This window comes from Bombus huntii, unplaced genomic scaffold, assembly GCF_024542735.1.
Source record: "Bombus huntii isolate Logan2020A unplaced genomic scaffold, iyBomHunt1.1 ctg00000132.1, whole genome shotgun sequence".
Taxonomy (NCBI): Eukaryota; Metazoa; Arthropoda; class Insecta; order Hymenoptera; family Apidae; genus Bombus; species Bombus huntii.
This window is the reverse complement of record NW_026099380.1, coordinates 48,598-60,546: the sequence shown is the minus strand read 5'-3', so window position 1 is coordinate 60,546 and position 11,949 is coordinate 48,598. Positions and strand designations below refer to the sequence as shown.

General features: G+C 35.9%; 1 long non-coding RNA gene across 1 annotated transcript; it reads left to right on the top strand.

Annotated features, from left to right (window-relative positions):
• The first annotated feature begins 540 nt into the window (after positions 1-540).
• On the top strand, positions 541-1,235 carry LOC126877207 (uncharacterized). The gene is made up of 3 exons (XR_007694827.1): positions 541-653; positions 866-961; positions 1,038-1,235. It is a non-coding gene; the product is annotated as an uncharacterized LOC126877207 (long non-coding RNA).
• Positions 1,236-11,949: the final 10,714 nt, after the last annotated feature.

Below are 11,949 nucleotides of genomic sequence, written 5' to 3'. Positions count from 1 at the left end.
CGTATGACGTCAATATCTGTTCAGTGCTGCTGCGCAGGTTTCTTTGTGTTACGTCAATTCGTTTGTGACCGTTGCGCGAGTAATGGCGCTTTGCAATGGTGATTTGCAGGAAAACAGTGCAGGATGCTGTGATTCGTTTCTTGTGGTCGGAGGTTATGTTTGATGCCTATATTTATCAAAGATTTAATGCACATTATGGAGAAAGTGTTTTGTCACGAAGTGTGTTTGAATGGGCACAAAAGTTCAAAGAAGATCGCACGAGTGTTATGAAAAAACAGCTGGACGCCCGTCCACATCCACGATGACAACATTGAACGTGCTCATGAACTTATGCTCTATGGAATAGACGAGTGACACTGGATAATGTGGCAAATCATTTGCAAATCAGCCACGGCTCTGCTTATGCAATAGTGCACGACAGATTTGGATTTTAAAAAGTTTGTGCGAGATGGATGCCGAAAAAGCTGATGAAAAGGTGAAGACGACGATGCATTCGTGGTTCGCAGCTCAGCCCAAAACATTTTTTAATGAGAAAATATAAAGGTCCTTCGGCAAATGGACAAAGTGTATACAGAAATCGAGTGATTATGTCAAAAAATGATGTATGTCTTTTTTGACAATTGCTTAAAATAAATTCTACACCGACAGAGCGGGTAACTTTTTACTCACCCTCGTAAGACACTTAAATTTCCAATCTATTATGATGAATAAAAGAGCTTATACTATTAAATCTAATTGTATTTTGTTGCATGAGAGTACACGTGTATGTGATGTACATTACCTTTATATCCCCTTGAACGCTTCAATATTGCGCATATATACTATATTTTGTACAGCTTCTATAAAATTTCGTATGTTTGTTTAGGCTGTTAATCTAGAGGCTGGAGTACAAAGAAGTGGCACAATGATGTGGGCTGATGACATTTATAATTATCAAGGAATCACCCCTACATTCGCTCAGGTATATATCGTTGACTATAACGTATTTAACATATATGATTGTTAGAATATTAATAATTAATTTTTAATTCTATCAGAATTTTAATGAAACTGTCCCTTGGGAAGGAAGAACTGATACCTTGATATCACGGTTTGTACATCCTATATATACGACAAATTTTAGAACATTATATAACGAAGAACCAGATCGTCGTGGCCATGTGATGTGAATAAAAGGACTTGAATTTGATGATATTTTTATAATGTTAGATAACATAACTAAGTATCTTCACAGTAAGATAGGATGACATGGTTTACATGATCTTAATGTTGTTCACTCGAGTGATGATATTATAAGGAAAAGCGTAATATCACAGGTAGGATGATTCATAATTTAGAACTACTAACTCATGTATGTATTAAAAATTAAAGAAATATATTAAATTTTATAGGATATTTATGTTTAGTAACCAGTAATTCAGAGATTGGTATTCATGGTTACTATAACGAGGCTGTAGAAACGCACCCTTTCTTCTTTGCAAATGGTCCTGTATTTATGTCTAAGCCGAAACTGGAACCTCTGAATAATTTAGATTTATTCTTGTTATTTTCTAAAATACTTATCTACAGTATACCATAAGGAATGATACCGTATCGCACCTAATCAAGTGCCTTAAGAAACATCAACAGGATATCACAGTAATCCCTTATCGACTGATATGTAAGTAAAAGTTATCTGTCATTGTTATACACAATTATGTGTTAGTGTTATACACAGTTATTTATCATTTTCTATTAATTCAGTTGTAGCCACTACAATATCTATGACACTGGTAGTAATTATAAGAACAATAATGATGTTCTATAAGAGGAAATGATGATTAGGAACAAAAACTTACAGGTAAGTCAAAGTATATGTTATTTGCCATTTGAAAAGAAAGTTACTAACTTGGAATTTTTTGATAAATAATAATTGTGCAAAATATATTGGATTTCAAATTTGTCAAAAATTGATATTTAAGAAGCATTGTAATAATATAACATTAATATTTTGATTTTTCAGAAGATATCATGCGGTGGATGGATAATATGCAAAAAATATTAAGCAGTATATGAATTTTCGTATTGCGTAGAGATAACAAAATGAATTTTAAAAAATGTCGACACGGTAATAAGAAATAGCATCATGACAAAGAATATATAAAGACAGTTTCATTTTTTATAAATAAAAATTTGTTGTTCCAGATTTTGAAATACAGTGAAACGTTTAATTAGTATCTTAATATCTTTAAATAATTATTATTTTAGAATCAATTGTAATTGTATCATACGTACTTTTGAATTCGTGCAAGAACATATGTAATTTTGAAGTAGTTATTATTAGGAAACTGTTAGACGCGAACAGTATGCGAAAAGTTAGTATGCAGTGTAATAATTATCAATCAAAACACAAGAATTAAATTCTTGAGGAAAAAATTTCCGGAATTTCTTATTTACATGATTATAGAGAAATCCATAATAAAAAGGAGCTGCTTTCTAATACTTCGCTTCCTTGTAATGCCTACGTTAACAATAACGAGGTTCGACTTTTTGTTTTTAGAGGGATACTGGAAAATTTGAAAGTACATTACCATTGGGAAGAAAATCACGATATTGAAAACGATATTTGCAAGTAAATTTCCAAAAAATCTGTTTTCAAATTTTCGCTTTCTATTTCACATTAAAAGAAAGGGAGGGCTGCCTTCTTTTTCTGCAAGACAAAACAAACATTCTGAATCTCGTATCAATGAATGATGTCAATAAGTTATTTTTCTTTTCAGATTGAACAATATTCCAGATTTATTCATAATTTCATACTACGCGAAGAATAGACTTTCATAGGTATATAAAGGAAATATTAAGTATAGGAAAACTCTTTTTCGTTGTAGGTGACATATGCTTCACGGTTGAACACATGTATTTTTGAACACATATAAATGAAAAAGTACTCTTATGGAGAAAAAGAATTGATACCTTCGATTGACATTAGATAATGTATATAAACTTATGAACAATCACTATCACTATCAGTTTGTATTTTAGGTGCACACGCAGATTTGTTGGAGTTCTTATAAAATGTACTTCCTGTACGAACGTTTTATTCTTCCAAATTTTACGATACTATGTCTCATATGATAACTATATGGATTAAACGTAATATAAATGATCCGAAAATAGACTCGAACGACATTAATTGTCTTTCTATTTATACCAATATCGAAAATACAAGTAAAGCTGGAGCAATAGTATGCAAGAATGGACTATTTATTATTTTAAACCAAATCATAGCATATTCAGAATGCACAGTATTATCATGAAACGACGAGTTTTATGTTAATTCCGACCGATTACAATACCTTTCTTTCGTTTACAAGGAACGACGAGACTGGCAGTTGCGTGATTTCCAATGCAAAAGCCGCGATATCTGCACGATAACCTAACCTCAACCGATTTTGTTATACTATTCTTACGTGGACTTCGTTTGTACCACTTTCGTAACAAAAATAGAATACGTAGAACACAGCATTCCGTTATGCGATATTGTCGATTCCTAACATCCGAAAAATCAGAGATAATTTTTTCCCTACAGTTGTACATTTGTGTGAAAAATTACGAACGTAAAGTTGTTTGGTGCATGCACAGTCCTCCCCTCCGCTGCATTTGCGTGGACATGCTAGAAAGATTCACTTTTCCACGGTGAAACTGTATGTATTATAATTTCATTTTTACAAAGGTCGAACATCCTACTATGCATAAATTTAATATTAATATAAGCAGGTTTCGTGTTAAGTATTACATCTGACGTATAAGCACACGTGTGTACGAGCCTTGGTTTTAAATGTCTTATAGTAGACACCGAAAAGATTATTCAGTTGGATATCTGACTCAACATCAATATTTTACTAGGAGATAACATGTTAAGAACACGTTGGTGGATGGCATGGGAGATGATGAATGAAGACATACTTCTGTGAGATACATAAAATAGTAGTCAGAACGTATTTTGGCGCTTGGGGACAGCAACAGCTTTTTTTTTGTTTTTATTTATTTGTTGAAATTACAATCAATTCTCGCGTTGAGAATTTTCAGTAATTTTTCCGGCGTGGCGCAGTGACATGGCTGTTTATTTACAATAAGTTAATACTTATTATAGATAGGTATAATTTATAAGTATTATAAGTAAGTGCATATGCTTAATTTGGATAATTAAATGAATCTAACGTTTAGGTCTAGCGAGTAGTGCCTCTTCAGCCTGCGAATCTGGTCCGTCGTATCGAGTAGTCCAGTGATTAGGGGGTTTCGGTGTTTCTTGACTCTTTTGCTATATCTGTCGCTATATTTTGCTATTTCCTCTTTGACTGTAGGTATCTTGAGGTCGCGATGGATGGTTTCGTTGGTAACATACCAAGGTGCGTCTATTAAGGCTCTTAGCGCTTTCGATTGGAATCGTTGTAGTATTTCGATGTTGGAGTTACTTGGACAGCAACAGCTGGTGATACTGTCATACACCTCCATTTATAAACTTTCGAAAATCGATGTGACCTTCAAACTTTAGTGTATTCTGTTTCACAGCACAAAATGTTTCCGAAACGTAAGTTTATTGTTACAATAAACTTGACTAGTGGCTCTGAAATACTATCCTTGAAAAAACAATGGGGAAATTGGAGCAAAAAAAAAGAAGGAAATAAACAAAGACCTTGTTGGTTCGTAAAAATAAAATATGCTACAGGAAAAATTTTTTCCAACGGATTGAGATGCGACAAGCTTTAAAAGCTATGACGCGAATCGAGCGTTTGTCTACAAGAGCGCATTTTCGGTGGATATATATGTCGGAATGACATTGGGGATAGGGTTGTCGGTGTTTGAGGAGTCTTCATTGAAGGTAGCCATCGTTGCGGTGTAACGAAGATACGATTTATTGACACAGGTATGAATAACACAGGTTTTGACAATCTACCACGGCGGTGAGACGTCCGCGACACTAGTGACAGTGGTCTCCGGTTCAATAACGAATCCGCGGCCAACGGGATGACAGATGGGCGTTCTCGCTGAATCTAAGTCTGACTCGTAAAAATAATTGCTGAGCGTAAAGACGTTACTCTTTGGTCGACGGGAGCGCGTAAAAGAATGCCCGTCCCGTCCCGACGATGTCACAGAGGAAAACTATAATGGGGTGTGTCTAAGGACACGAGATCATCGGATTCGTCGAGGAAAGCCTTCGTTTAGGAAGTAAGGGAAATTGACGTTGCTGCTAATTGGTCAATCTCCATATCGGTGGTTAGAAAAAGATGTTAGCCGCCCTCGAGGGAAAGTTGCTAGTGGGAGACGCCGCTCGTTGAAAAATATGTCTCCCCTATCTTCCCGTAGTTGGGACAAAGACTGTTTGTCTGTTTGAAGGACTTTAGTTAACTAAACCTTAAGATTTATAACGGGCCCTCCAGCTAGCCGAACATGTACTGCGGAGACGCATCGACATCTGGCAATCATCTTACTCGAAGAATAGGGTCTGCGTGTGGCGAGCCACGGGACAGAAACCGTTGGAATGTTTACTGTCGCGTGTCGCCACGAATATTTCTTTTAAGGAGAGCTATAGAATTACTCCATACCTTTGTTAGGCAAAGCGTTTATCCCTTGACCGCGGCTACGTTGGGCGACAGACTGTCACCTCGAGCCAAAGCTCACCGTCACTAATCTAGAACAATTACAATCGGATTGAATAACTACAATTGTTCAATTACAGCTATAGTAGACTCTAGGTTAGAATGTTGCGGGATTATCTAAAATTCCAAAGGCTCCGGTGTTCTTTCATCTCCGACATATAATTATATAATGACTCATTGAAAACCAGCTTTCATTTTTTGTTGATAGTATGGTAAGAAAATGTGAAGTTCGAACGCTTGTAACGATTGCCTGAGTTGCGTCATCCTTGGTTTTAGGAAAAGATAGGGAAGTCACTGAAGGGTGTCGCGGCTTCGATGTCTTTCGTAGCTGCGACGCGGAGGCCTCTCGGTTGTTCTTTGAATAATCGTCAACGTGGACGAACGTCAAAGCGAAACCACGCGAATTCGGCATTTCCGATAATACGGAACTCTGTAAACGCGACTGCGTTGAATTCGTTCGATTAATTCCTAGCAGTATCTATAAACAGTGAACTTAAGGCCCCATACACAACTGCATACGCTAGGTTGTAAGAAATAATAGCTATATAAGTATGTAGCGGCGCATGAGTTAGAGAACGATGCAAATCGAGAGCGACTCATATTATTGTTTTGCCTCGTGACACTTACACAGTCTTGACGTACATGTAACGTCAACAAATATCTCCAACAGACTCAGGAAACCTGAACAGCCTTGCACACGACACCGACTCCCAAAACAAAGGAATATGAATTCGGCACATAGGCATAAGATAAACGAACATCTAGAAGGGCTGTGTCTTGATCGAGTCTTTCAGTCTTTCGGTAACGGTCAAATCGCACACTTGTAATCCTATTATAAAATAAAGGTACCTCGAACTCTGGTTCAAGAACCCAACATTTTTTTATTATTATTTTCCCATTATTTTTACGTGACATTTTGGCGATCCTGCCAGGATCCATTCGCTTCAGTGTAAACGAAGTTACGATTTCGGTCTACGGACATTATTGAAGATCGAAGGATTCGAACTACTTGTGTTATGAACTTTGCTGTCAATAATTTACCACGGTGGACCAAATTAACGGGGCCACTGTCAGCATAGAACAAATCAACAGAACGAGTTTGACACTCAAACGCATTTGAACGCGCCACAGAGGAAAACACCGCAAGGGAACCTCATTCTACGAACTTACGTATCAAGGTGAGAAAAGTCGGAATTCTTTTAAACAATATAGAACGCGAAAAGTTAGTTTCTCTAGTAACTCTAGCGAAGAGACAATATGAACAAGAAAGACACAAAAGCCGAGACAAGTTTACCCTCTACAAGTGGAGTTCAAAATAAAACGGGAACACTCGATTCCTCTACCAGAGCAATTTTAGACTTAATACAGAGACAGAACGAAGAATTTCGACAACAATTTAACGAAATAAAGAATGCTTTAAAATTAGCGAACGAAGAAAATAGAAAACGCGCTAACGAAATGGAAATATTAAGTAGAAACCTCTCTCGTGTTAAACTACCACAAATAAACGTAAAATCAACTGAATTCGGTTCTATGATGACTGACGATGACGATAATATATCAGTATTAAAACACGATACTAATCCACCTCCACCTATGCCACAAAAGCCACCAACATATGTCCAACCATCCAATTCAACAGCTGGAAACTCTGGAAATCTAAAAGCTGTTTAGTATCTCCGATACTAAACGGAGAAAACGATATAAGTGTAGAAGATTTTATTCGTGAAATAAAAGAAATGAGAATGATGTGTAGCGAACAAACGTTATTATTAAAAATGATCAAAATAGAGAAAATTGTAGGAAAAGCCGCAATGACAATCCGCAATATCCATATTAACGAATTCGAAACTCTGTACGAAGGATTAAGACGTAACGTAGCTACTCAAGCATCAGTAAGAGAACACCAAGATCAGTTAAGAGTGATAAAGCAAGGAATAACCGAAAGCGTGCAAAATTATAACATTAGATTTCGACGTGTTTTCAACAAACTTCAATACAGCATTACCAATGAATATAAAGACGAACTAACTCGATGAGCGATGAACGATCGACTATACATGGTTTCTGTGATTGACTATGTAAGAGGCCTTCGTTCAGAAATAGGACACGTGCTATTGGCTAATCCCCCCCCCCCCCAAACATCATCGATGCAGAAAAAAAGGCAATGGACGTGGAAAAATACTTTCGCGAAGACAACGCTCGCAGACGGATGACACGACAAACAACCACTCCACCATCTTATCGTAACCAGACGTCTCGTCCAGTAGGTAACCGCTTCACGATTACAAGTAACATGAATAACAAAACTCCACCCACACAAAACATTCTACCAAGAATGAATAATTTTACAAAGCTTGAAAATCGACCATTAAACGAAAGGCCACAAACGAAATGTTTCAAATGCGATCGATTGGGACACCTTGCCAATCAATGCCAAAATTTTCGAATACCGCCTCAAACAAAAGCCCCTCCAGGAATAAACCACATTCAAGAACAATCAGAATTAACAATGCTACCTCAGGAAGATTATCCACAATACGACTACAATTACCAGGACGACGAGGATTGCGATTTTTCGTTGACTCGGGAGCAGGAATCAACTTGCTTAAACGAGGATGCTACCCAGGAAGGACAATAATACCAGACACATAGAAATTCTCCATGGAACATTCCAAATACGAATCCAATTCCAAAATTAAACTAAATTTATTCAACAAAGAGATAGAATTTTCCTTAGTAGATGATAATTTCCCTATCATAGAAGACGGCATATTAGGCTTACCCGGTTTAAATCAATATCGATTCGAACTCTCCAATAAAACATTAAAATTAGATAATAATACTCTTCTGCTGCAGCAAGAACCACCCCTCGCATCGGGAGAAATCGTTCAAAAAATTGTATACTTCGACGGAAAGCCAACGCCAGTATGCTTTATCAATGGTGGTAAGTTTTCAGTCCAAATTTCTAACATTATTGAAAATATAAACACTGTAGATCAAATCTAAAAATTCAAATCTTTGATTCGACTATCGCACATAGAAAAACCTCTTAGAGAACCTATGTAGTATTTTCGTCTGTACCTACTTAAATTATATTTATCTTATTTTCCTTTAAGCATTCGTGAACGTAGTGGTAATGAACTTCAATGTGTTTAGAATTTTTTGTGAAATTTCCGTACTTTGCTATACTTATCACTCCAGAGTTATCGTCATAAATTTTTACAGGGTTATTGTCTAGATTTACATTGAAGACCTTCATAATTTCTCTAATAGACATTAATTCACTCACCGCTTCCGATAGAGCTACATACTCTGCATACGTCCAGGCTTTTGTCACACACCTTTGTTTTTTAGATTTCCAACCGATTACATTTCCATACAATTTAATTACATATCCAGAAGTAGATTTTCTATCTAAATGATCTCCTGCCCAATCAGCGTCCACATAACAATCTATCGTTTCACACTTTTCATTCCTTTTCTAATGTAACCTTAAATCTTTAATATTAAATATTTCAATATTTCGGTACAAATATTTCAATATTCGCAAAGCATATTTAAAATGTGTCTCGCTACAACAATCTTGAAATCTACTTAAGATAATTCACACTATAACTTATATTGGGTCTGGTATTTGTACTAATATACAGCAATGCGCCAATTAAATTCTTGTATCCAATGTCATTTCTATTTATCTCAGCGTTTTCAATTTTTAAATTTGTTTCCGTTGGTGTACAGTACAATTTGCTGTTTTGTAATTTATATTTGTTCGCTAATGATTCAATGTATTTCGTTTGGCTTAGTTTCATTTCATTTTTTATATAATCATACTCTATATTTATTCCAAAATATTCTTTTACTTCACTTAAATCTTTCATTTTAAATTTATCAGGTAATAGCTTCTTTACATTTTGTATCCTTTTTTTGTTTTTACTACAGATTAACAAATCGTCTACATATATTAGCAAATAAACAACATTTTCCCCCTCTCCATGAGTATATAGGCACAACTCTATGTTATTCTTCTTAAAATCCAATGTCGTCACATACCTATCAAAACACTCATACCAATCCCTCGGACTTTCTTTTAACCCATAAAGCGCTTTCGATAATTTACAAACTCTATTCGTTCCGTCCGCATATCCCTTTGGTTGATTTACATATACCTCCGAGGTTACTTCACCATTTAAAAAGGCAGTTTCTACATCCATTTGCTCAATTATTACTCCATTTTGACAACAATATGATAGCAATATCTTAAAGGTCTGATTACTCGCCACTGGAGAATATATGTCATCGGCTACGTTTCTTTGTTGAAATCCCCTTACCACTAATCTAGCCTTATACCTGTCCTCTGATTTTTTCGTGTAAACCCATTTTACATCTAATACTTCTTTGCCTTTTACCCTTTCTACCAATTTCCAAGTTTTATTCTTATAGAGACATTCTATTTCCTTATCCATAGCCTGTTTCCAAACTTCACTATTTTCACAACAAATCGCCTCCTCAAATGTGCAAAAGATATCTACTCTACAATAATTTGCGTGAATCTCACTACTGTTTTCCTTTTCTGGATACCTTACTGGAGTTTTCTTATTACGTGTAGATCTCCTAGGAATCTTTACGCTTTCAGAACTATTATCATTTTCATCTTCTCTACTTTCTAACTCTTCCTTATTCATGCTGTCCAATAAATAATTATCTTTACTATCATCGCTAACTGCATCGAATGAATTCTCCTCAAAACCGATACATTTTTTGTCTGTTTCTACGACCTCTACATGTCGCTACTGTTATTTTTACACCTAATAGGACTCTCTAACCTACTTCACTATATCCTAACAGAATTCCCATATCTGCCTTCTTATCCCATTTGGAAACTCTTTTTTGTTCTGGCCTTCTTACAAAAACTTTACTTCCATATAGATGTAGATTTTTAACACTTGGTTTTCTCCCGAAGAATATTTCAAAAGGTGTCTTTCTTTCTATAGTATTCGCTAATATTCGATTTTTCAAGTATGCCGCTGTACAAACTATTTCCGGCCAGTACCTTTTATGTACTTTCGCTTCCGCTAACAAGCAACGCGCCATGTCCATCACTGTTCTATTATACCTTTCCGCTGTCCCGTTTAATTCATGTACGTATGTTGGGCAATTATTTATTCTTATACCTTTATCCCTAGCAAATTTATAAATTCGATTATTTAAATATTCTTTACCATTATCGCATCTTAATATTTTTAACCTCTTGCCCGTTAAATTTTCGGCTTCATTTACGAACTGTACGAAAGAATCAAAGACCTCATCTTTTGATTTTATACAATAGATCCTAGCTATTTTACTATAATCATCGATAAATGAAATGAAATATTTTTCTCCATTGAATCCGGTAGTCTTAAAGGGACCACATACGTCCGTATGAATAATTTCCATTATTTCCCTAGCCTTAGTTCGATTATTTTTGAAAGGTAAGTTATGCATTTTGCTTTCTATACACACCCTACATTTCAAAAGTTCCTTTTCAAATTCATTCGGTATGCCAGTCACTAGCTGCTCTTTACCCAAAATCTCTAAATATTTAAAATTTACGTGTCCTAGCATCCTATGCCATCTTTCCTTTTTACTCATACCACTACGTTCGGCGCTGTTTACTAAGTGCTTCTTCCCTTTCAATATACTTTTTATTCTATATGTCCCATTCTCTTTGAACTGAGCTGTAAGTATATTATCCTCATCTATTACTTTCGCAATATTTCCTTTGGAAATAACCGTATTCTTATCGTCTGCTGGTTTACCTAAACTAATCAAATTTGCGGACATTTCTTTCGCGTAAAATACTTTCCTCATATTTATTTTATTTTGTTTTCCGAATGCTTCAAAATAACTTATAACATTCCCAACTTTTGTCGCTTTTATCGGTCTATTATCGCCTAAATATATATTTACCGGTTCTTTTAGGTCGATAGATTTATCGAAATAATTTATATTATTAATTATGTGATCGGTACAACCGCTATCTAATAGCCACACTATTTCGTTCTTACTTATTTCATTCGTCTCACTGCTGTTTGCTGCGTGCGCCGTTGCTGTCCATATGCCTGCTCTTGAGTTTCCATGCTCGCCCGTGCCGGTTCTTGATTGATGATGAAAGTTTCCACGTCCTCTGCTCGTATTGCCTTTGTTCTCTCTTCCTCTGTTTCGACCAGGTGTTGGCCCATGCCAATAGCCGTTACTGCTTCCCGCTTGGACGCCATTTTGACACTCTCTCGCAAAGTGTCCTAATCTTCCACATCTGAAGCATCCTTCC